This window comes from Chanodichthys erythropterus, chromosome 16 (assembly GCF_024489055.1).
Source record: "Chanodichthys erythropterus isolate Z2021 chromosome 16, ASM2448905v1, whole genome shotgun sequence".
Classification (NCBI taxonomy): Eukaryota; Metazoa; Chordata; class Actinopteri; order Cypriniformes; family Xenocyprididae; genus Chanodichthys; species Chanodichthys erythropterus.
Genome location: NC_090236.1, coordinates 4,804,521 through 4,831,652, shown reverse-complemented (window position 1 = coordinate 4,831,652; position 27,132 = coordinate 4,804,521). Strand labels below are relative to the sequence as shown.

Below are 27,132 nucleotides of genomic sequence, written 5' to 3'. Positions count from 1 at the left end.
TTGTTTAATATTAACTCTATTTTTCATTTATGTTTTTTTCATCTTTTAAAAATGTAAAATAAAAAATATGACCCATGTGTTTTCCCACAGCAACTTTTATGCAATGTTTTTTTTTACTTTATGTGGTTATTTTTCCACAGTAACATAAAATAAAAACATTTAATAGTAACTCATTGTCATACAGTAACAGCATCATACACACCCCCCAAAAATGTAGCCGTACACAGAGTAAAACGAGCGTAATACATCGACACAATCAACACGCTTTAATACAGTGAGGACCAAAAAGGGGGGAGAGGGGAATTACAATCCAATATAACTGGATATAGAGTATATATAGAGTATAAAATTTGAAAAACAGAATATTACAACATGTACATATATAAACATGTACAGTATAATAACGGTGGAGCTGCTCTTTATGCCTCAATCTCAATCTCAGCATTACTGTGGTGACGGTCTACTGGGTCCAGACTCCAGTTCATCTACTAGATGAGGTTCATTTTCCTTCAGCAGTCTGTAGAATTCTGCTTTTACAGAATCTCCTCCAGAGTCAAGAGCTTCCAACAAGTCTCTCATTTTCTGCTGTTTTGGTTCCGCAGCTTTAATCTTTCCCCATATTTCACTAGTGATCATGTTTTTGCTCTTCAAACTGTCAGCGATCGCCATCACTGATGAAACTCTCTGAATGAGTTTACCTCCATGTGTGTTCACAAAAACAGTTTCTGATTGAAACAAAAGATGATTTGAGTTAGTCTTCAGACGAGTGTACAATATGTGTGAAACAATTACAGACATAAATATGTAATGTGTTTCTGAGGAGAATCGCTTTTTATGATGAACAAACCTCTTCTGGGTGCTCAAAGGTGCTGCGCCACATGAGAATGAACCTTATGTTTGAGTTTCTGGAAAAGGTTTGTTCTTGTCTTGTGCATTATTCAGGTTCAGTTCAGCTTCTGCTTATGAAGGTGAGTATTTAATGACAGAATTTTCATTTTGGGGTGAAAGGTTACTAGTACCACTTTGACGTTTTGTGGTAGTTACATAGCTGTCTATTGAGGGACATAAATCTTTTCATTTAAAATATCTTAATTTGTGTTTCAAAGATGAACAAAAGTTTTATGTGTTTGGAATGACATGAGGGTGAATAAACGATGACTGAATTTTAATTTTTGGGTGAACTAGTTTTAATTTTTATCATTTAAGTGATTTATTTAAAATTGGCAGAAAATACCTTTTATAGTTTTTAGCTTGCGTAGCTATTTTAAAAAATAAACTTTGCAACACTGTAACCAAGGGGATATACATGACATTTCTCACAGAGGAGTGTTTATAGATACACTTAAAATCTCTCCTAAACTTTCTCAAATCACTTACACCTACACAAGCTTTTAACAACAGAATTTCAAGACTACCTGTAAGAAAGATTCGCCGTCTGTTCCACACTTCCTTCCCACCTTCAGTTTTGTCTAAAATACCCAGTCTGACATCCTCAATGTTGATATCCAGAAACACTTCAAATGTGGGATGATAGTTTGGGCAAAAATTACACTCAAACATCTCAGTCTGAAAACAAGAACACCAACATAAAGATAACATTATGAGGTGGTTAGTTCTGACTCTGAATTCTGATTGGATGAGCTACATTTAAAGGCCTTAAAATGAAATTGTTAACAGGTGTCTGTCTGTCATTTTACATACATTTAATATTAATGGACCAAGTTGCTGAACTTTAATAATCTAGAGGTAGAGTCATGAACTATCTGAACTATATGGTCTATATGTTTATTCTGATATTTATAATTAACATAATTAACAAAAACTGTGGTGACCAGTTGCAGCACTATATACACACCTTTCCCTAATTCATATAATAGAATATTAATAGAATAATATATATATGTTATACATCCAAATATAACATGCAGAAATTCAGTTGAAATTCAAATGTTATTCAATAAATAATATTGTTACCATTGGCTGCACTTCACATTCCTCTGGCTCACAACACAAGCTGTATTGTTGGTAAGGAATCAGGTGACATTTTGAACTTGTCTCAATGTATATTTTATCCCGGTGTCTGCTCTGGACCTTGAGGAAATTGTGCAGAGGGAGAGACAAAACAAAAACAGGTTAATTTACTTCAACATTTCTGCTATTTTCACACAGTATTTCAGCACAAACCTGCATCATATTCAAATCACCAAATGCACTCTAGTTCAACTACATATATACAATAACATCATCACGGAAAGCAATAATGATAATGTCAATATACAAAAGCCGTAATCATGTATATACACAAATATGCTCAATGTGAGTTTTTATTTTATAATACTCTGTTAAACAGAAAGCACAGAGAAAAAAACAAAGGAACAATCTGTTCAGATATCAATACCTCTGATACTGGAACATTCTCTGGAAGCAAGAGGACATTAAGTTTTTTCTTTTCAAGAGATAGCGTTCGAAGGAAGAGCAAAACCTGGCCTCTAATGGGGATGCCAAGTTTACTTATTATCCAGACAATGACAAAATTGCTGAGTTCTCTGATGTCAATGATCACATGAGTTTCTGTCACTTTGAGTGGCTGTATTATTTCTACATTACCACCAGTGAAATGTGCCACAGCCAAACCGTCCTTATTTTCCTCTGCAAAATACATTTAAGAATTGTATTATTTGGTAAAATAAAGGTTGCGTTTTTCTAATTATACAGTGACCAACATTTTACATGAAGTGCTTTTTATGTAATCATTAAGATCTCTCATCTCACTCCTTGCTAAATATTTACATACATCCAGAAACCAAACCAAACTTTAGTTCATTTATGTAAGTGAGGATAGCAAAATTATGGAAGCCCGTTTCCGCCACTTAAAAAAAAAAAAAAAAAAAAAAAGCCACTAAAAAAAAAAAAAGATTAATTGCGACTTTTTATCTCAGAATTGCGTGATAAAAAGTCAGAATTCTGGGATATAAACTCGCAATTGCGTGATAAAAAGTCAGAATTCTGGGATATAAAGTCGCAATTGCGTGATATAAAGTCAGAATTCTGAGATATAAAGTCGCAATTGCGTGATAAAAAGTCAGAATTCTGGGATATAAACTCCCAATTGCGTGATAAAAAGTCAGAATTCTGGGATATAAACTCGCAATTGCGTGATAAAAAGTCAGAATTCTGGGATATAAACTCGCAATTGCGAGATATAAAGTCAGAATTCTGGGATATAAAGTCGCAATTGCGTGATAAAAAGTCAGAATTCTGGGATATAAAGTCGCAATTGCATGATATAAAGTCAGAATTCTGAGATATAAAGTCGCAATTGCGTGATAAAAAGTCAGAATTCTGAGATATAAAGTCACAATTGCATGATATAAAGTCAGAATTCTGAGATATAAAGTCGCAATTGCGTGATATAAAGTTTTTATCACGCAATTGCGTGATATAAAGTCAGAATTCTGAGATATAAACTCGCAATTGCGTGTTTATAAGTCAGAATTCTGAGACATAAACTCGCAATTGCGTGATAAAAAGTCACAATTCTGAGATATAAACTCGCAATTGCATGATAAAAAGTCAGAATTCTGAGATATAAACTCGCAATTGCGTGATAAAAAGTCAGAATTCTGAGATATAAACTCGCAATTGCGTGATATAAAGTCAGAATTCTGAGATATAAAGTCGCAATTGCGTGATATAAAGTCAGAATTCTGAGATATAAAGTCGCAATTGCGTGATATAAAGTCAGAATTCTGAGATATAAAGTCGCAATTGCGTGATAAAAAGTCCGATTCCCTTTCGATACTTCACTCGTACTGCGTATGGGGAAAGGTCTCCCTTTTTCCCCGCTGCTGAAGCCTTTTTCAATAACGCAGTGTAACTGCACCGTCATTGGTTCACTCATAGACAAGTTGTTGGACCAATGACGGCGCAGCATAGCTGCGCTGCCTATGGCGACAAAGCGCGCGAATATTCCCGCCGAAATGGGTGGGGTTAAGGGCTATATAAGCAGCCGTTTCGCCATAGGATTTCAGTGTTTTCTCCTTCAGCGACGACCTCATCATCTCCTCGCTGATCTCCGCCTGAAGCCGAGAAGCTCGCCGCCTTCCTGACTGCTCTCGCCGCCGTCTGAAGAGGCTCCCGCAGCGGACTCGCCTGGACTCGCCGGACTGAGGACAGCACCGGCGCCCTCTCCGCCTCCCGCTTCCCGCTCCCGGCCGCTTCCTGTGTGTCCCCTGCCGCCATCCGGCGCGCCGTCTTGAGAGCTTCACCGCGGCTTAACGCCGCTCTAAAAGAGCGTATTTCAGCGGTTTTCACCGCTTCTAGAGCTTCCGCGGCCCTCGCCGCTCTAAAAGAGCCACCCAAGTGCCGTTTTCACGGCAACGGCGTCTTCTCAGATGCCCCGCCACTCGTGTGGCACGTGCAGGGCCCCCCTGCACGACGGTGATGGTCACAGCGAGTGCGTCGCTTGCCTGGGCAAGCCCCATGCAGACGGCGCGCTCGCTGGGGACTCATGCCCGCACTGCGAGTGCATGAGTCTCAGTTCCCTGCGCTCGCGGGTCGCCTTCTTCACAGAGGGTGATCTCGCCGCTCGCGCCCTCCCGTCTCCTTCCTCCCGCGAGCCGGCTAGGAAGAGACAGCGGGGCAGAGCGACCCAGCGCCAGGAGATAGGCGAGCTCACGCCGGCCCAGCTCCCGCGTGCCTCGCCCTCTCCTCCGAGGGAACCCTCTCCCGTCCTGTTCTCTCGGCCTGAGCAGCGTCCCTCTGCGGAAGCGAGTGACCTCGTCTCATTCGGTGGAACAGACGACGAGCAGGACGACTCCATGTCTCTTGCGGCTTCCGAAGCAGAAGTGTGGGCTGGCGAATCGGACGATCCCGCCCCCCCCGCCTCCCTTGGAGCCCATTGAACATGGCCAGGGCATGGATGCCGAGCTCTTCCGCATCCTATCCAGAGCCGTAGAAGAGCTGGACCTCGACTGGGCCCCACCTGAGGAGCCGTCGCGCATTCGCCTTGACGAGTGGTTCCTGCCTGGCCGCCGCCAAGCCCCTCGCCAGCGAGCAGCGCCCTTTTTTCCCGAGGTCCACGAGGAGCTGACGAAGTCGTGGCGCGCTCCGTACTCCGCCCGCCTTCATACCACGCACCGCTCCCCCCTCACTGCCGTCGACGGCGCCGAGGAAAAAAGGGATACGAGCACCTGCCACCCCTTGACGAAGCAGTGGCTGCTCACCTCTGCCCTCCCGCGGCTGTGGGATGGAAAGCTAAGAGGTCACTCCCTTCCAAGCCCTGCCGGACTACTTCCACCTTAGCTGGTCGAGCTTACACTTCGGCAGGACAGGCCGCTTCTGCGCTACACTCCATGGCCATATTCCAAGTCTTCCAGGCCAAACTCCTCCGCTCTCTGGACGAGTCTGGGATTGACGCGCCGGCTTTCAAGGACCTTCGCAGCGCTACTGACCTTGCCCTGCGAGCCACGAAGGCTACGGCTCAGGCCATCGGCCGTTCCATGGCCAGCCTGGTAGTGTTGGAGCGCCACCTGTGGCTTAACTTGACGGAGATCAAGGACAATGACAAGACGGCCTTCTTAGACGCCCCGGTCTCTCCCTCTGGTCTCTTCGGCCCTGCAGTGGATGGCTTCACTGAACGCTTCACAGCGGCACAGAAATCGTCTCAGGCCATGAGACATTTCCTGCCCAAGCGCTCCAGCTCTGCTTCCAGCCGCCCCAGGACTGCGTCGGCTCAGCAGCACAAGCCCGCTCCACCTGCAGCACCGCAGTCAGCGCCACCTAAGGAGCAACGCCAGCGTTTTCACGGCGAACAAATTTTTATATCATCTAAAAGAGAGCAAATTTCCTCTTCCGCTACTCTCGGTGTACAACCCCCTCAGCGGCGGTCTGTCACACGATATCATTCAACCCCTTGCCACTCGGGCCGAGGCTTGGCAGGCCATCCCCGATGTGTCAGATTGGGTCATGGGGATCGTAACTCAGGGTTACTCGCTCCAGTTTGCACGCCGGCCCCCTCGCTTCGGCGGGGTGCTTCAAACTTTGGTCAATCCGGACGACGCCCATGTCCTCCGAGCCGAAGTCATGACGTTGCTAAGAAAAGGAGCTGTGGAAATAGTTCCCCCTGCGGAAAGCGAGTCAGGCTTCTACAGCCGCTATTTTCTGGTCCCCAAGAAAGATGGTGGTCTCAGACCCATCCTGGATCTTAGACTTTTGAATCATTCCCTCATGAGACGGAAGTTCAAAATGCTGACACTGAAACAGATCCTCGCGCACATCTGCCCCGAGGACTGGTTCTGCTCGCTGGACCTGAAGGATGCGTATTTTCACATCCAGATAGCCCCTCGTCACAGACGATTCTTGAGATTCGCATACGAGGGAGTGGCATACCAATATACGGTCCTGCCCTTCGGGCTGTCTCTGGCTCCTCGCACTTTCACCAAGTGCATGGACGCGGCACTTTCCCCTCTCAGACAGGCGGGAATCCGAGTCCTGAATTATCTCGACGACTGGCTCATTCTAGCCCGTTCGCGAGTCGAGCTGGAACACCACAGATCCGTGCTCCTCAGCCATTTACAATGCCTGGGTCTCAGGGTCAACGCAACCAAGAGCTTGCTGTGCCCCACTCAACGAATATCGTTTCTGGGAGCAGTTTTCGACTCAGTCCATATGACGGCAGTAGTCTCGCCAGCTCTGACGATTCAGCAGCTCACAGCCTCAGTCAAGAACAGAGCCTGCCTCCCTCTGAAGTTTTTTCAGAGGCTGCTAGGGCTAATGGCTTCCGCCTCTCCGGTACTACAGCTCGGCCTTCTTCGGATACGGCCTCTTCAGTACTGGTTGAAGTTCCGGGTTCCTCCCAGCGCTTGGCGGCACGGCCGCCTTCGCCTCAAGGTCAATCAGGCCTGTCTTCTAGCCCTGAAACCTTGGACGAACCCTGTAGGGTTCAAGCGCGGAGTGCCCTTACAGGCGGTCTCACGAAGGACGGTGCTAGCAACAGACGCCTCCAACTCGGGTTGGGGCGCTGTGTGCGACGGCAGACCGGCCTTCGGCTCATGGAGCCAAGAGGAAAGCCTTCTGCACATCAACTGTCTAGAGATGCTAGCAGTGATGAAGGCCCTTCAGTTCTTTCAGGCTCATTTGACAGGGCGTCACGTTCTAGTCCAATCGGACAGTATGACAGTGGTGTCATATTTAAACCACCAGGGTGGTCTCTTGTCCAGCCGCTTATGCGCTCTGGCGAAACGTCTACTGGAATGGGCTCTTCCGAGGCTTCAGTCGCTCAGAGCGACTCATGTTCCTGGCAGGAACAATCTGGGTGCAGATATGCTGTCATGGAGCAACGTCCCCTCCGACGAGTGGACGCTCCATCCCCAGGTTGTCCTCAGGATTTGGGAGCTCTTCGGGAAGGCAAAGATAGACCTCTTCGCCTCAGAAGACAACTCTCATTGTCCAACATTTTTCTCGAAGGAGGTCGACGCTCTGGCCCATTCATGGCCCAGCACGCTCCTTTACGCTTTTCCTCCGATCGCCCTGATCCCTCAGGTCATCAGGCGCATCAGAGAAGACCAACACAGAGTCCTTCTAGTGGCCCCGCTCTGGAGGAACCAGATTTGGTCCTCGGAGCTGTTCAAGCTCTCTCTGAGAGCCCCGTGGCCGATCCCCCTGAGACGGGACCTCCTCTCTCAGGCGAACAGGGCAATCTGGCACCCACAGCCGGAGCTCTGGGCTCTGCACCTCTGGTCCCTCGATGGGAGCCTACTAACCTCCCCAGGGACGTCCTAAATACCATTTCTCAGGCTAGAGCGCCGTCCACGAGACGCCTCTACGACCAGAAATGGTCGGTCTTTGCTGACTGGTGTTCGTCACGCAACATAGACCCAATGGAGAGTGACGTATCTTCTATACTGTCTTTCCTCCAAGAACGCTTGGAAATGGGCCGCACCCCTTCCACGCTCAAGGTTTACGTAGCAGCCATTGCAGCGTTCCATGCTCCTATTGCTGGCCAATCAGTGGGAGGAAACGGACTTGTCATCCGTTTCCTGAGGGGCGCTAGGCGATTGAATCCTCCTCGCCCCCTCACCGTTCCCTCCTGGGACCTGTCTTTGGTCCTCAGGGCCTTAAAAGGAGCCCCATTTGAACCAATGGGCTCAGTCGACCTCAGGCCATTGACGCTAAAAACCGCCTTGCTGTTAGCACTGGCCTCGGTTAAGCGTGTTGGCGATTTGCAGGCCCTCTCTGTGAGCCCTGCATGCCTCGAATTCGGGCCTGGAGACTCTAAGGTCGTTCTGAAACCCAGGCATGGCTACGTCCCTAAGGTGCTCTCAACGCCGTTTAGAGCTCAGGTCATCTCGCTCTCTGCTCTGCCCCCTTCGACGGAAGAGCAAGGGCTGGAGTTACTCTGCCCTGTCAGGGCATTGAGGACCTACATAGAGCGATCGCAGTCTTTCAGACAGTCAGATCAGCTCTTTGTCTGTTTTGGAGGCCGCACCAAAGGATCTCCGGTCTCAAAACAGCGCATTTCTCGTTGGATAGTGGACGCTATTACGCTGTGCTACTCCTCACTGGGAGCCAAATGCCCCATAGGAGTCAGAGCCCACTCCACTAGAGGGATGGCCTCCTCATGGGCTTGGTCCAACGGAGTTTCCATCCAAGACATCTGTGTGGCGGCCGGCTGGTCTTCGCCGTCCACCTTTGTCAGGTTTTACCATCTCGATGTCCCGACCTTACAGGCTCGAGTCCTTTCAGTGTGATTAGCGGCCTCAGATGAGCTCCGCCTCACGCTATCATGGAAATAAATTTCCTCTAAGTGTAACGCAAGGGTTCGGTAAGGGCTTGCCCTCTCGCTTGTCTTTTTGGCCCCCTCTCAGGTGTCCAAACTTCAAGCTATATCGTTCCCAGCCGTGGCACGGCGTGGTTGAATTCGTTCCCCATACGCAGTACGAGTGAAGTATCGAAAGGGAACGTACTCGGTTACTAACGTAACCTCGGTTCCCTGAGATACGGAACTAGTACTGCGATACTTGCCGTGCCACGAGGCTGCGGCTCAGGGTCGTCGCTTCAGTCGAATGACACTGAAATCCTATGGCGAAACGCCTGCTTATATAGCCCTTAACCCCGCCCATTTCGGCGGGAATATTCGCGCGCTTTGTCGCCATAGGCCGCGCAGCTATGCCGCGCCGTCATTGGTTCAACAACTTGTCTATGAGTGAACCAATGACGGTGCAGTTACACTGCGTTATTGAAAAAGGCTTCAGCAGCGGGGAAAAAGGGAGACCTTTCCCCATACGCAGTACTCGTTCCGTATCTCAGGGAACCGAGGTTACGTTAGTAACAGAGTACGATTCTGAGATATAAAGTCGCAATTGCGAGTTATAAAGTCAGAATTCTGAGATATAAAGTCGCAATTGCTTGATATAAAGTCAGAATTCTGAGATATAAACTTGCAATTGCGTGATAAAAAGTCCGAATTCTGAGATATAAAGTCGCAATTGCGTGATATAAAGTCAGAATTCTGAGATACAAACTTGCAATTGCGTGATAAAAAGTCCGAATTCTGAGATATAAAGTCGCAATTGCGTGATATAAAGTCAGAATTCTGAGATATAAAGTCGCAATTGCGTGATATAAAGTCAGAATTCTGAGATACAAACTTGCAATTGCGTGATATAAAGTCGGAATTCTGAGATATAAAGTCGCAATTGCGTGATATACAGTCAGAATTCTGAGATATAAACTTTACTATATATATATATAGATATATTACTTTGCTTGCGTTTCCTTTCATTGCGACTGACCATCATGATTACTGCTTTGTTATTATTATACATAAAATAGAGGACATCATAAAGGATTATTTTTAGCGCCGATTTACCAATAAAGAAATATTGATTTTACTGGAGGAGACACATAAAGATTAGTCTACGGACATATGCATTATGCAGGAATATGTATATAGAATGTTTCCATGGTAACCTTGTACACATCATTTCAAGGAGAAAAAAACAGCTTTTACTGCCATCTAGTGGGCTTAATACTAAAACAACCAATACCTATCATGTTTCATTAACTTTGCAACTCAAGGGTAGAATCATGCGATTCTGCAAATTACAGTCGAGGTATTTGGACAATAAAAGTTGTTTTTAACAGAATGGATACACTAATGAATTTTGCACAATAATAACAATATAATAATAATAATCATAATAAGAAGAAGAATCAGCTGTAGCAGAGGCGCAATAAATCAGACAAAGCTGAAGTGGCACATTTTATACACCAACAGCTTCAGACTTCACTGCAGCACGGCTATCGTTGGATGCACTGTTATAGACAGAGATACTGACCATCAGTTAATTGCGAGAAAGAAAGTCAGAATTCTGACTTTTTATCACGTAATTGCGACTTTATATATCAGAATTCTGACTTTATAACTCGCAATTGCGACTTTATATCTAAGAATTCTGACTTTATAACTCGCAATTGCGACTTTATATCTCGCAATTCTGACTTTATATCACGCAATTGCGACTTTATATCTCAGAATTCTGACTTTATATCACGCAATTGCGACTTTATATCTCAGAATTCTGACTTTATAACTCGCAATTGCGACTTTATATCTCAGAATTCTGACTTTATATCACGCAATTGCGACTTTATATCTCAGAATTCTGACTTTAATATCACGCAATTGTGACTTTATATCTCAGAATTCTGACTTTATAACTCGCAATTGCGACTTTATATCTCAGAATTCTGACTTTATATCAAGCAATTGCGACTTTATATCTCAGAATTCTGACTTTATAACTCGCAATTGCGACTTTATATCTCAGAATTCTGACTTTATATCACGCAATTGCGACTTTATATCTCAGAATTCTGACTTTAATATCACGCAATTGTGACTTTATATCTCAGAACTCTGACTTTATAACTCGCAATTGCGACTTTATATCTCAGAATTCTGACTTTATATCTCGCAATTCTGACTTTATATCATGCAATTGCGACTTTATATCTCGCAATTCTGACTTTATAACTCGCAATTGTGACTTTATATCTCAGAATTCTGACTTTATAACTCGCAATTTCAACTTTATTTCTCGCAATTCTGACTTTATAACTCGCAATTGCGACTTTATATCTCAGAATTCTGACTTTATAACTCGCAATTGCGACTTTACATCTCGCAATTCTGACTTTATATCACGCAATTGTGACTTTATATCTCAGAATTCTGACTTTATAACTCGCAATTGCGACTTTATATCTCGCAATTCTGACTTTATAACTCGCAATTGCGACTTTATATCTCAGAATTCTGACTTTATATCTCAGAATTCTGACTTTATAACTCGCAATTGCGACTTTATATCTCGCAATTCTGACTTATAACTCGCAATTGCGACTTTATATCTCAGAATTCTGATTTTATAACTCGCAATTGCGACTTTATATCTCAGAATTCTGACTTTATAACTCGCAATTGCGACTTTATATCTCGCAATTCTGACTTTATAACTCGCAATTGCGACTTTATATCTCAGAATTCTGAGTTTATAACTCGCAATTGCGACTTTACATCTTGCAATTCTGACTTTATATTACGCAATTGCGACTTTATATCTCAGAATTCTGACTTTATATCACACAATTGCGACTTTATATCCCAGAATTCTGACTTTTTATCACGCAATTGCGAGTTTATATCCCAGAATTCTGACTTTATATCAAGCAATTGCGACTTTATATTTCGCAATTCTGACTTTATAACTCAGAATTCTGACTTTATAACTCGCAATTGCGACTTTATATCTCGCAATTCTGACTTTATAACTCGCAATTGCGAGTTTATATCTCAGAATTCTGACTTTATAACTCGCAATTGCGACTTTACATCTCGCAATTCTGACTTTATATCACGCAATTGCGACTTTATATCTCGCAATTCTGACTTTATATCACGCAATTGCGACTTTATATCTCAGAATTCTGACTTTATATCACGCAATTGCGACTTTATATCTCAGAATTCTGACTTTATAACTCGCAATTGTGACTTTATATCTCGCAATTCCGACTTTATATCACGCAATTGTGACTTTATATCTCAGAATTCTGACTTCATAACTCGCAATTGCAACTTTATATCTCAGAATTCTGACTTTATATCTCGCAATTCTGACTTTATAACTCGCAATTGCGACTTTATATCTCACAATTCTGACTTTATAACACGCAATTGCGACTTTATATCTCAGAATTCTGACTTTATAACTTGCAATTGTGAGATATAAACACGCAATTGCGAGTTAAAAAGTCAGAATTCTGAGATAAAAAGTCGCAATTCATCTTTTTTTTTTGTGTTATTTATTTATTTATTTTTTGTGGAGGTTTTTTTTTTTTTTTTTTTTTTTTTGTGGCGGAAACGGGCTTCCATACAAAATAAAGTAAACTGTGACATATTATATCCAAAAATTCCTCATACAGTCGACTACAGGTAAAATTGATAAAAACCAAAAATTATTCAGATACTTTGACCTTATTCAGACAAGTTTAAATTATACAGACATGTTTTGCTCAAGTGTTATCTGACATAATTAAGATACATTTTTCTGACAGTTTAACCTTGAGATTTTGTCATATTTTATTACCATTTTTTTAAAACTATAGTGAATAAACTGAATTAATGAATAAAATGTGTAAGGTGTCTGAATAAATTTTTGACTGTATCCTCAATAGATTACCGTTTCAAGTAACTGATGTGTAAATTGTCAGTCACTGTTCCATAAATTCTATACAGTTGTTCAAGACAACAACTGTGAAACATATTAATATTTAGGATGTAGAAATAAACATACCAAAGAATATTTCACAGTGTGGAAAGTGCAGTTGTGAGACTGAACCTGCTGAACAGTCAATGTTGTACAAGGGTCCTGCAGGCTGTATCTGACCCAAACCATCTAACAGACGAGGATCCCATGAGACAATGTTATACAGCACTTCTCCTTCACCCTCCATCACAAACACAATGTTGGTCACACTGCACTGAAACTGACCAGCATGTGGACACACAAACCTGGAGGACATAATATTAATTTACACTGTATTAAATCATAACAGTAGAGTATTGTATCTAATGACAGATAGAATATAATGTTTATATTCTAACAATGTTCAAAAATAAAACAAAGTGTTCAATACCTGTATGTGTTCTGTTCATGTTTGTCTTCATCTCCTGTCTGAAGTAGATCAGGTGTGAACACTTCTGCATTTCCTGAGGACTGAAGTAAAGAAAAGAATAAAGAGATTAATTTATCCTCCAAAATTTTGTTGTTTAAAAGATTACATTTTAAGTTTTTGTAAACATTTTGAATAATAGGATTTTAATAATTGATCTTACACAGAAACCTCAATACAAAATATTTTCATTAGATGCAATACTCTACCACTGTTTTTAGTGAAATGTTTTATAGCTTCAAAACCATCTCCAGATTCACCGTAATTAATCACACAGAAATATCACAGAACAAAAAATTAGAATTGTTTTTGAGAAAAACTAAGAATCCTCTTCATGACCGCTGCTACTCACTGATTGTGCTGAAGATGATTCAGCTTTAAATGATGAGCAAGAGACAGAATCTGAACTCTCTCCTTCTGTCAGACAAAAAACAATTCAAACATTTGAACACCATGAAGAACCATTAAGAAAAAAAAAACATCTAGCATTTGTCAGAAATATACAAAACTGCAAGAACAGTCAGAATCAAATAAAATCTACAAAAGAAAACATCTGTCATCATCTGTGGGTTTTGTAATGTATACAACATTGAACACTTTACTATCAGATGTTTCTGGCTGTTGTCAATTCTGTAGATTTTTATCAGGAATATGATTTATAATAAGGTACGTAATGAAGGCAAAGATCCAGCTCTATGGCAGGAGTCTTGATGATTATTATTATTATTTAAAAAATAAATAAATAAATAAACTATTTGCTTACTTCTGCTCTCACTCTTTATTTTCTTCTCCACTGTGAATTTCTTCCCATCTGGCTCGATCAACACTGAATTTCTCCAGCTAATGAGAATAACATTCAACACTCATGATAAATGAAAAATGATTATTTTCTCTATGTCTACAGAAAAGAAAGAAAATGTCTAATGTCTAAATGAAATGTCTAATAAATAACTCTTACACAGTCAGAGTCCAACCAATCTGCTTCAATGGTTCCTTCAGGGACTCCAAGTTGAGTTTAATTTTGAAATTTATCCTGAAAAAGATTTTATAATTAACTACATTCATTCTAAAACTATAAGCACTTCTGGTTTACTGTGCTCAATTGCTGGTAAAACCTAAAGTTAATTTTGATAAACTATTAAGATATTTTATAAGATTTTGTTGTTGTTGTTGTTGTTGTTGTTTTTGTATTTTCACTATAGAAATAAACAACACAAAACCTATAAATGCTCAGATATTGCGGTAGTTACATGAGTTCAGTCAGGCTGGGACAGGCCTGAATGAGGGACAGGATTTCAGCGGTCAATGTGCTGTCAGTCTGATCTAAATCCTGCAGAGAGACTTTCTTCAAACCATACAGTGATTGCAGGAATGTAAACAATCCCTCAGGATCCCTAAACAACACAAAATCCACATGAAGTAGTAAATGTGACATGTGTAAAGATATACATGCTTTGATTTTATAAGAATAAAAAAATAAATTAACTGATTTTTCTTTAATAAACACCTAATAAATCTACCCACTGATCATGATGTAAAATCCTTAAAAAGATAGTTTACTAAAAACATTTAATTCTTTTATCATTTACTCACCCTTATTTCACTGCAAACACATTTTATTGGTTTAGAACAACACAAGGGTGAATAAATAATAATTTCTGATGTACTAATACTTTAATGATATTTTTGATGTCAAATTCTGGCAATTCTTAAGGGGGTATATCTGAAAAAAATAAAGAATGAATCTTCCACTCACATATGTCGATATCTGTACAGCAGTGTCTCTTCGTGTAATTTCACCCAGTTGATGGTGGAAACGACTGAGCTCGGGCAGGTTAAAGTTAATGATGTGATCAGTAATCTGCTGAAAGACAACCTGAAGCATTCACAGACATAAACATCAGTATAGGTTTATAATAAGCATCAGGTGTTAGGATGAGACTGCAATTTTGTATGTGACAAGTGATAAGAGTTTCATACGTGATGTCTTCATCTCTTACTGACACAGTGTAAAATCCACTTCCACGATTTTCAGGCTGCTTTAAACTGGCAATTAAAATAGTTATAGTATTTAATGAGTGCATTTCATTATTAGATATTACAAACAATTTATTAAGTATACTGAATAAATAAATATGGCAATGAGTAGCCGACAATTTTATTCTAAAATTAATTATGCTTTACTTGAGTTTTTTCAGAATCTTTCCTTTACCAGAAGCTGAGATCAAACCATCAACATCATCTGAAATTTGATCCATCATCAACCTTTGAAAGTAAAAAAAACACAATACAGCCTATCAGATTTTATTATCATTATACAAACAGTCAATTCTGGGCTTTTGTGTGTTTTCAGTGTTTCAGACTAAAGTATAGGAGCAGTTTTAAACAGAGATGTGAAATTTTGCCTGAAGCTCTTTTTTTACATTTTAGAATATTTTTGACTACACGTTTAGGGCTTCTGCACTCTTGCTTGTGTGACAATGCATAAGTATTGAAACAGATAAAATTTAGGTAAACTTTATTTTAAGGTGACATAGTTATGGCTTGTTCACACAGAATGCGTTTTTGCTTTGAAAAATAATAGACGCGGGCAGTGGAATGGGTAAAAAAACGTAAGTCTTGATATGCATTTTTTAAAAGTTGAACTGATTTTAACGTGAGCGCCGCGTTTGTAGAATGCCATGTCATGAGCGAGACTCTGCAAAAGACGCAAGACTCGAGCGTAACAGTTTTCCACGTCCATCTAGCACGAGTTTACATAGAAAAAGAATGGAAAAGTAGCGCATTGGAATGGGAAAACGCGTTCTGTGTGAATGGCCCCTTATATTTTACTACATGTCCTTACTATAGTAATATCAGTAAATTATGCATAATTACAAGTAATTAACCCTAAACCAAACCCTAACGTAACTCTATAGTAAGTAGGCTACATGTACTCAGTACTTATATTTAAGTAAAAATAAAGTAACTACGTCACCATAAAATAAAGTGTAACCAAAATGTACAGTTGCCAAGTGTAATAATGTATAATGTTATGTGTTGATGTGTCACAAAAGATACAAAGTCTAAATTTCACTCACCACAGCACTTTACAGCGGTACAGTTCAGGTTGAAGGATCTCCAGATATTCAGATGTTACACAGAGATTCAGGTTTCTGATGTGTTCACAGCACTGTAAACAGTACTTCAAAACCCAACAGTCTGTCCTTTTCAGGGCAATATTACACAGATCTATGAAATTCAAACCTTCCAAGACTTTCTCAGCAAAGCTCTTGTCATGGAGTTCATAGAGACAATGGAGAATGAACAACATGTGTTCATTTTGATATCTCTGTGAACACTGATTGAGCCATTCCTTAAGCTGGGATTCTGTGTTGCTAGAGATGGCCAAGTTGTGCTTTTTGAAGAATGAGGGGATCCATTCTTTCTTACAGAGACCACAGAGGAACAGAATCACAGGCTGCAGAAGCTTTGAATGTCTTATTTCTACATCTGTTATTGAAAAGTCTCTATCAGACCAACAGGACAAAGCCCATCCTCTCTCTACAGTTTGAAGCAGCTCTCTCACTTTCCTCTGGGACTCTTCTTCATCCAGAAGGACATAGTGCAGAGCAGTGAAGAACTCCTGAAAACTGAGATGCATGAATCTGAACATCATCTTCTGGTGAATTCTACTCTTAGAGAGGAAATTGCACAGGAAATGAAGCTCTAGCGCAAGTTCTGCTGGGAAGACTCAAATGTTACGTCACTTATCAATTCAGATCTAACCAATCATTATCTAACACTTGGAGTATAAAAGATCAGCACTTACGCTTGTCTGAGTTCGCAGATGCTGACGGAAACTTTCAGTTAACGGAGCGTCAGTCGCAAACCAATTTGCTATGTCTTCTAACAGATATACCGTGTGCGATTATTCAGATTCCGAGGAGGATTTCGTTCCACCATCTCCTCTTCCCCTGCGTCGTAGTACGCGCATTCAGTGCCGCGACACCTCATGGGTTCAGTGGCCCTCGGACAAAATAATCAACACTCTCGAGGCTGTCGGAATCCCGGTCAGCCAAGGATTATCCAGAGAAGACTTGCTTCTCATGGCCCAAAATACCCTAGGCAGTCCACCTATCACGGCCGACACCGCTGCTTCAACTTCAGCGCCGTCAGGCCACACCAAACAAGTCGGAAAGAAGAGGGCCGCCAAGTCGTCTTCTCCACATTCAGCCAAAAGATCCTCGCAGTCTGCACGGATAACATCTCCTCCGACCGTTTCCGGACCTGTGGATATTAATTCGCAGCTCATTCAGGTTGTTCAAAGCCTTTCTGACACCGTTAAAGGCTTAGAATCAAAGGTTTCGAAATTTGAAAATTCCTTTGCGTCCTCTAACCTTTCAGCAAATTCTTTTCCAAGCGCTCTAGCAACTCCAACGGATTTTCCTCCACCTGCCGGATTAAACTTTTCATCGTGTGTGCCTTCGACCTCTTCTGCCTTGCCAGCTTCTCTTACGATCCAGACGCCATTCCAACATGCTTCGGCCGTGCCCGCTACGCCAAACTTCAGTCTCTCCACGGCTGTTCCAGCTCAAGAGTTTGGTAGGAGTTTTGTTTCACCTGCTGCAGTAACGGTGTCACCCCAAATAAGAGCTAACATCATCCAAGGTAAGAACATAAACCTGGCAACCTTATTGCTTCCTTCACCTGCAGCTGACAGACAAATGGTTGACTGTGGTGACGTGGCAGTCTTTCTCAAAACGTCCGATCCCAGATTACAACGAAATCTCTCATTTGGCGAATTCGTTGCTTTCAGCATCTACCGAGACATTCTGTGCCAAGTGTTCCCAGATCGAAGGGAAGAGCTCGATCTTTACCTAACCATGATGGCGGATTTTAATCAAAGATATGGAGGAACTCTATTTTACGAATATCACAAATCTTTTTCTGCCAAATCCGCTTCTTACATTTGCCTGTACAACACAAAACTGAACTGGTCAGTTACCGACACCGAACTGCTCGTCCGTCATTTTGGCGGTCAAAAGATCTTAACATGCACTATATGTAGCGCTCACGGACACTCGGCTTCATTCTGCCCTAAAGCATTCGCTACTAAAGACCCGGCCGCTGTCCATAGTGCTGAAAACGTAAGCGCTCCTCTCGACCGTAAAGGTCGCCCTATTGTGGAGTTTAACGGCATTAGCCTATGTAATAATTTCAATGAGTCTGTGTGTTCCTTTTCTCAATGTAAATTTGCTCATATTTGTAGCTTTTGCAAGGATCCACACCCGAAATCAGTCTGCCCTCACCGGTACAGGCCAGCAACCCGAGGGAAGACCCAAATTCAGAAAAAATTCTGAACAGACACCCATCAACACCTATTAATATTCCAGTCCTCTCTAGCTACCTCTCTTCTCACCCCGATCCAACTTTCGTTGATTACTTAATCACCGGTCTGTCTCAAGGGTTTCGGGTGGGCATCCTTTCCCATCTTACATCTTCTTTTGTGACAAAAAACCTTCGATCCGCTTTATCAGAGCCTGTTGTGGTTTCAGCTCTGTTAGAGAAGGAAGTAAATAAAGGTTACGTTATTGGCCCTTTTGCTTCTCCTCCCTTTTCTCCTTTTCGGATCAATTCTATCGGCGTTGCTACTCGTAAATATTCTGGTAAAAAACGTCTCATCTTCGACATGTCTTCTCCTCATTCTATTCATACCGCAAGTGTTAACGAACTAATCCCTTTAGCTCCGTTTTCTCTGCATTATGCTTCAGTCGACCATGCCATTCATTTAATCAAGATAGCCGGTCAAGGCGCTTGGCTGGCTAAAGCCGACATTACTGATGCTTTCAAGACTATGCCCATTCACCCCTCCGTCTGGCCATTATTCGGCGTTAGATGGGAATCAAAATTTTACTTTGCAGTGAGGCTCACGTTCGGGTGTAGAAGTAGTCCCCATATTTTTAATTCTCTTTCTGAAGCCCTGTGTTGGATCCTGCTAAACGCCTGTAAACTTCCATTCGTTTTACATTTGCTCGACGATTTTCTGCTGATCGATTTTCCTTCTTCCCAATCTTCAATTCTCGACACGCTTAAGCAAGTTTTTAGTGATATCGGCGTTCCCCTTTCAGAGGAAAAAACCATGGGCCCCTCAACTTCGCTAGAATTTCTCGGCATCTTACTCGATACTGTCACCATGCAAGCCTCTCTTCCAAACGAGAAGCTTTTACGAATTACCCAGCTAACCAAAATACGTGACTGTTACGTAACTGCAACGTAATTTGGTGACCAAACTTTCGTCGTGGCGACGTAACTAGTTACGTCGTGGCAACCGGAAAAGTGAAAGGTGCCTATACGTCGCCACAACGTAACTTTGTGACGTTGCCAGTTAGTAACTGCGACGTCGTGGCAACGTTGTGTATCAATAGTTGTGTTGGTCATCAGTTGGTAATTCTTATATTTATTTATTTTTCTATGGGCGGACATGCAGTAGTTTAACCTAATTTATGTCCTCATTTGCCCAAACTAATGTAAAGGCTATTCCAACAGCTGTGAACGATGAATGCAGACTCGAAATGAATTCAATTCATTTATTTTGAAAAACACACAGAACATGAACAAAACTCCAAATAAAAATAATGAAATACACTCAAACTATAAATAAAAACATATAGCCTACAACGAAACATAAAATAAAAGCATTCAAGACGTTTTGCTCTCAGTATCATTAAAAACATATGCTATGCTAACGTAACATTTTGCTAACATATATTTCAGACGATCAAGGAAATCACAGAGGTAAAAATATTAACAAAAGTACTTAAAGTAGACTGTGGGTAATGTTACTTAACCAATCTGACGCAGTTGTTGAACTTTATTGCTATAAAACTGACGAGAAACACGGAGAAACGTCGACGCTGTCCTCTCCAGCAGCTTGAATGTTTTCCCGGTTGCCATGGCAACTCTAACGGCCACCTGCACTAACGTAAACATAATAAAAAAAGGTTTTGCGTCTTTCCAAAGTTAACTTTATACATTTTTATAAAAGCCATTTATTCGTTGTCACCTCGGAAAAATAAATTCTTCTCTCAGAAAAATTAACTTTACACTCTTATTAACACTGTGGGCACGCGCGCACTACATTTGTGGAGGCGCGCGCTGTATGTCACGTCACTATATATAAAAAACAGTCATCCATACTCTGATTTGGTGAAAAGAAACATTTTTTTTTCTTAAGGGGACATTTCAGTCTTGTGTCTGACATTTAATTACACGTTTTATATTGCAAATTCTGGTAATAATAACATATAAAGAATGTGTAAATGATGGTAATGAAATTACGAGCACATGACGTTGCTGCTACGTTGCCAGTAAGTCATGGAATTACCAATATATCACGAATAGAGGACGTATCTGGAACGTTCTGGGTAATCTTATAACGTTAGGAGAACGTACTGACGACGTTGTGAGATGGTAATCTGAAGGTAATGAAATTACTGGCATGCGACGTCGTAGTTACGTTGTCAGTTAGTAAGTCATGACATTACCAAAAAGTACGAATACATTACGTAACTGTTACGTCGTGTGTTAGCTGGGTAGGGAGTTTCTGGAAACTTTTTCTTCGTTACCTTCCGTATCTAAGCGCGACATGCTTTCTCTGCTCGGTCACTTAAATTTCGCTATGAGTATTATTCCTCAAGGCAGGACATTTATTTCTCGGCTGTTAACTCTCGCGCACTCCGTGCCAAAATTAAGCGACCCAATTCAGGTAGACGAAGGGTGTTTGTCTGATCTCAGCTTTTGGTCTCGCTTAATAAATCATTGGAACGGTATTTCCTTTTTCTATAATGATGTTCCTGAATCATCCATAGATTTGCAATTGTTCACTGACGCTGCCCCCTCTATCGGTTTCGGGGGGTTTTTTAAAGGGCAATGGTTTGCCGAGGAATGGCCAAAAGCATTTCCCAAGCCTGAATCAGGTTCCGTCTCTTCCGCTCTTCATGAAATCTACCCTTTGGCGGTAGCCAGTGTTCTCTGGGGCTCCGAGTGGTCTCGCAAACGTATTATGATGTTTTGCGATAACGAAGCCACGGTCGCTATCATCAACAAAGGTAGATCTTCCTCTCTGTTGATCATGCCAGTTCTAAGACGTTTAATTTGGCAATCCGTCGTTCATAATTTTATTATTTTGGCCGCGCACATTCCTGGTCACCGTAATATCATTGCTGACTCTCTTTCTCGCTTTCGTTTCCAGGCTTTCAGACGGCTCTGCCCTTCAGCCAATCAGGATCCAACACCATGCCCTCCACTAGCAAGGATCATATTAAATTAGACCAATTGCTCAAATCGGCTAGTCACTATATCTCCAAAGGCGTGGCTCCTTCCACACTTAAAGCTTATACTTCAGCATGGTCTTCATTTCTTATGTTTTGTTTTTCCCTTCAGATTTCTTTATTTCCCATTCTAATATCGACCGTCTGTGCTTTTCTAGTTCACAATTTTGAAAATCGCAAACTTAAAATTTCTTCCATCCGTAGGTCGCTCGCAGGCATTCAATTTTATGCAAGATATTTTAATCCTAATTACCCAAGTCTTTTCTCCGTGCCATCCATTCGCTTATTACTCAAAGGGATGGCTAACTCGTCCAGCAAACCTCCAGATCACCGCCTTCCAATTACTTTGTCTATTTTACAAAGATTAATTCTTTCCATCCGCAATGGTCTCTTTTCCCCTTATATTAACATTTTGCTGGAAGCAGTGTTTCTATCAGCCTTCTACGGTTTCATGCGCCCAGGGGAATTTACTTCAGATTCTAAACATTTCAATCCTGCCCTTGGTCTGTCTTTTTCTGATTTAGGTTTTTCACCCAATTTCTTTACTCTTTTTCTGAAGCATTCTAAGAATGATTCTCAAGGATCTGGTGTCACTCTAACCTTTTCTAAACTTAATAACAGCTTCTGTCCTTTCAATTCCATGATCAAATATCTCAAAGTCCGGCCTAAAACTCTCGATCATTTTCCCCTTTTCCTCTTACCTGATGGAACACCCCTCACTAAAGCTTGGTTCAGGACTCATTTAGCTACCACCATAGAAAGCTGCAGCCTTTCCCCCTCGCTATATACTGGTCACTCTTTTAGGATCGGGGCTGCCACCACAGCAGCCCAACGAGGAGTTTCATCTTCAGCCATCAAGCTCCTGGGCAGATGGTCCTCCTCTGCATTCGAATCCTATATTAGACCAGATTCTAAAACCATCCTCGAAGCTCAACAAGCTCTCTCAAGTCAAGTTTAAGGTAAAATCATGCAAATACTGGTGGTGGTGTTTTCGTATTTCATTTAATCATTTCCAGCTTCTATAGCTGTTCAATTTTTGGGGGCTCGTGCGGCCTCATCTCTGTGTGGCCTATCGTGGCCGTGTGACCCATTGCGGCTTTGTCTCTGTGTGGCCGATCGCGGCCTCGTCTCTGTGTGGCCTATTGTGGCTGTGTGGCCCATTGCGGCCTTGTCTCTGCGTGGCCGATCGTGGCCTTGTCTCCGTGTGGCCTATCGTGGCTGCGTGGCCGATCACGGCCTTGTCTCTGTGTGGCCTATCGTGGCTGTGTGGCCGATCGCGGCCTCGTCTCTGTGTGGCCTATCGTGGCTGTGCGGCCGATCGTGGCCTTGTCTCCGTGTGGCCTATCGTGGCTGCGTGGCCGATCACGGCCTTGTCTCTGTGTGGCCTATCGTGGCTGTGTGGCCGATCGCGGCCTCGTCTCTGTGTGGCCTATCGTGGCTGTGCGGCCGATCGCGGCCTTGTCTCTATGTGCCTATCGTGGCGCGTGGCCGATCGCGGCCTTGTCTCTGTGTGGCCTATCGTGGCTGTGTGGCCGATCGCGGCCTTGTCTCTGTGTGGCCTATCGTGGCTGTGTGGCCGATCGCGGCCTTGTCTCTGTGTGGCCCATCGTGGCCGTGTGGCCGATCGCGGCCTTGTCTCTGTGTAGCCTATCGTGGCTGCGTGGCCGACTGCGGCCTCCTCTCCGTGTTGCTTGTTTTCCTTGTCGCTCTCTTCCTTTTACGTTTTAATATGTTTTTCTCTGTTTCAGGAACTGCAAGATTCTTCTCGGGTGGGTATTCATTCCCCCTCACAGTTTTGAGGGGAAGTGGGCTCCGTCCCGGCAGTCACGTCTCACCACCATTTTTGGGGGTTGGCTACGCCCCTGCCTTCAGCTTCAGGCAGGATACGCAACGTCTGCAACCCTCAGTATCGTGAGCTACGGACGGGGCCTACGCCAAAGATCATAAACTTTCTATATATTCTGCTTACCGTTCGGTAATAAATATCAGTGTTACGTCATTTTGCCTCCTGAGTCTTTCTGGTAGAAATGAAGCTCTAGCGCAAGTTCTGCTGGGAAGACTCAAATGTTACGTCACTTATCAATTCAGATCTAACCAATCATTATCTAACACTTGGAGTATAAAAGATCAGCACTTACGCTTGTCTGAGTTCGCAGATGCTGACGGAAACTTTCACCTCCATCCTCCCCACCACCACCAGGATGGTCCCTGTCCATACTCCTCGGGGGTTGGCTACGCCCCTGCCTTCAGCTTCAGGCAGGATACGCAACGTCTGCAACCCTCAGTATCGTGAGCTACAGACGGGGCCTACGCCAAAGATCATAAACTTTCTATATATTCTGCTTACCGTTCGGTAATAAATATCAGTGTTACGTCATTTTGCCTCCTGAGTCTTTCTGGTAGAATTGACTGCCAGAAGGCTCTGAAACTGTTTCATTAACACTTTTCTCATCAAACAAGACTTGCTGCTCCAGCATCCCTCTCTCTGCCAGCTGACCCAGACTCCTCAGCAGGGTCGGGACGGACTGATTCAAACCCTGGCAGTGATGCTCCAGTAGATTGGACACAAAATCAACATAGATGGAGGTGGTGGTTTCCAGTACTCTTGTTACATCTGCACCAACTCTGAACATCTCACTGATGATCCAGCAGATAACAGGAATGGAACAGGCAGTGAAGAGGATTTCATTTGCTCTCACACAGTCATACTCTTTCCTGAAGTACTTCTGGAAGTACTTCTCTACCTGACTCACAGAAAAGCCCATGATCTCAGTGAACATGATCTTAGTGAATCTCTGTCGACCTTTCAGCAGCTTGTTCACAGTGTTCTTAGTTCTGGTGGTGACCAACAGGTTGGACTCAGGGATGAGGTATCCCCTAATTAGGCCACAAAGAATGACTTCAGGTGGGGCTTTTTGAAGTGGATGAGTGTGTGCTGACATTTCATAAATGTCCTGTGTGAGTTTCAGCTCATCAAATCCATCAATGATGAAAAGCACATTCTCTGGTAAATACAGTAACATCTGTGTGATCTGATCTGATGTTAAACTGCAGTTGTAACTCAAGAGCTCAGTTAAGTTAATCTCCTCAGAAATACACATCAGCTCTTCACACCTCAGATAGAAAACTACAAATAAATGTCTAGAAGTAAACTGTTCAGATGCCCAGTCCAACATGATCTTCTGTGCTATGAAGGATTTGCCACTGCTAGAGTCGCCTTGGAGAATAACAGTCATTGAACCACATAGCTGAAAGAGCCCATCCACACTGATGTTCCTAAAGCTGCCATTTTCATTTTTCTGAATGATCAGTGGTTCAGTATACAGGGCAGACAATGACTCTTTTTCACCAGACAGGACGTTCCACTCACTCTCATACTTCTGTATGATTGACAGCTTATATCCATGTACATTCTCCTGAAATTCTAAAGTAAAACCTGTTGATTAACTGACATGCCAAAGTTAGAGCATATACAGTAACAAAACAACTTACTATTGCATTAAACCTACTGTTTTTCAAAAATATTGTGTAATTATTAAAATATCATTATTAAAAATAAACAAAAAAACTATAAACTATATAATCTTGTGTTTTAGTGATATTCTGTAAACTCTAAAGATTACTGTCAATAACGTAGATCAACAAGCTCTATATGCTATAAGGGTTCAGTGTCACTGTATAAACTGACAACTCATGATCCAAATTATACCACTACCTGAAGACATAATGAAGCATAATCTCTCCCAATACACAACAGTCACGAATGTGAACAAAGCCTTTGGGTGTTCAGTGCTCTTCAACTAGTGTTCCAATAGTACTATTTTTGTTTTACTATTTTTGGCAGAGTTCTAATTTTTAAATTGACATATGGGCATACCTGTCATCCCAAAATATCTGCGTGGAGTCCCTCTAACTGTTGATGAGTCTTGAGTTTCCATAACCAAATTCAGGGGATTCTACAGGAAAACCATTTGATCAAATGAAAAAATATAAAAGCTCATCACACTGAATAAACAGAAAATAACAAAATATTGCATCATAATTATTGCAAAAATATTATAAATTAAATATTTATATTAAGTTAATTTCCATTTATAGATTATACACTGACATTTTTGAACAGATTGAATGCATTATAATTGAATAATTTAATAATTGATGTGACTAAAAGATTTGGGAGCACCATTTAACAAAATTAACAATTAAGGATGAAGTCTACATGAAATGCATGCAAAAAAAAAAAAAAATGTGTGAATGCATGCATTAAAAAAAAAAAAAAAAAAAGGAATGGCTCCAATGAAAAAGTCCACATCTCAATCCAACTGAAATGCAGTGGGAGTGTCATATACAGGAATGTAATGTAAGAAACTCTCCAATATCACACTGTTAAAAAAAATTTTCTGTATGAAAGAATGGGCAAAAAAAGAATGCCTCCAATCAGATTTAAGAGACTTTATGAAATGTCAAAGGGAGAAATACAAGTAGGAGGATACTTTTTTCCACAGAAGACAAAAGAATTTGTGTTGATTAAAAAATTGCAGATTTTTATAGTTATTCGTTAAATTATAGTAAATTCAGTACTGTCCAAATAAAATTCCAGTATTGATATGCTCACATTTGTGATAGTTTCAAAAGACACAGATACACACAAAACACGAAGATGCCCCATGACCTCAGTGTATTAAAGCGTCAAACTCACGACAGAAAATCCCTTTTTACTTACATACAAGGGGTCCTCAGATGACCTCATTCTGACTTGCCATGCTTGAAAAGAATTAGAGTTCATGTCAGATGGACTAATGATGAATTATAAAGCAGTATGAAGACAATTAATTATGGATTTTTGCAGAAAGTTTGACATGAGCTTAAAGGGACAGGTCACCCAAAAAGGAAAAGTCTGCAATAATTTACTCTGTTATGATATGATATTTCTATCTATAATGTTATGGTATGTATATTATGGTATGATATGTATTATTATGTATATTATTATGATATATATATTATTTCTTTGTGAAACAGAAGCACATGCTTTCCTCTGGAATATTAATATCATATTGACATTTTTAATAAATGACATAAATTTATGTTTATTGTCTTACAGTTGTGTAAGGTAAATAATCCATACCCTCTTAAACTTACCCTCTGACTTTGAGCTCATGTAGTCTTTTGCTTTTGGCTTCCACACAAGTTCTGAAAGGTCAGTGGGCTCATCGTCTGAATCTGATGACAGCATGATATTTTCTGAAAAGAAGAATGTTCAAGACACACACACAGGTCAGCTGAACTGAAGTTACAGCATAACAAGCTTGATGAGGACATTTAAGAGGGCTATAGGGGGCTGTCATTGCTGTCAATATTTCAATGAACACAGCCTCTATTTAAAAAATATTCCAGCTTCATTTTTTTTTTTTTTTTTTAATCAACAATTGAATGTGGGTAGCCTCAAAAAAAATCCGGATTGGATTCAGAACAATGTTCAAAACATAGATGGAGTAGATCACTTCCATCAACACTCCCAAAGCTTGCACAGTCCTATAATACTTCCTGGGATGACATTTAATTCAGTAACGTTAGGCAG

At 41.6% G+C, this 27,132-nt stretch overlaps 1 pseudogene; it reads right to left on the bottom strand.

Annotated features, from left to right (window-relative positions):
- Window positions 1–444: 444 nt before the first annotated feature.
- LOC137003127 (NACHT, LRR and PYD domains-containing protein 1 homolog) lies at window positions 445–26,787 on the bottom strand (annotated as a pseudogene).
- Between the last annotated feature and the right edge of the window lie 345 nt (window positions 26,788–27,132).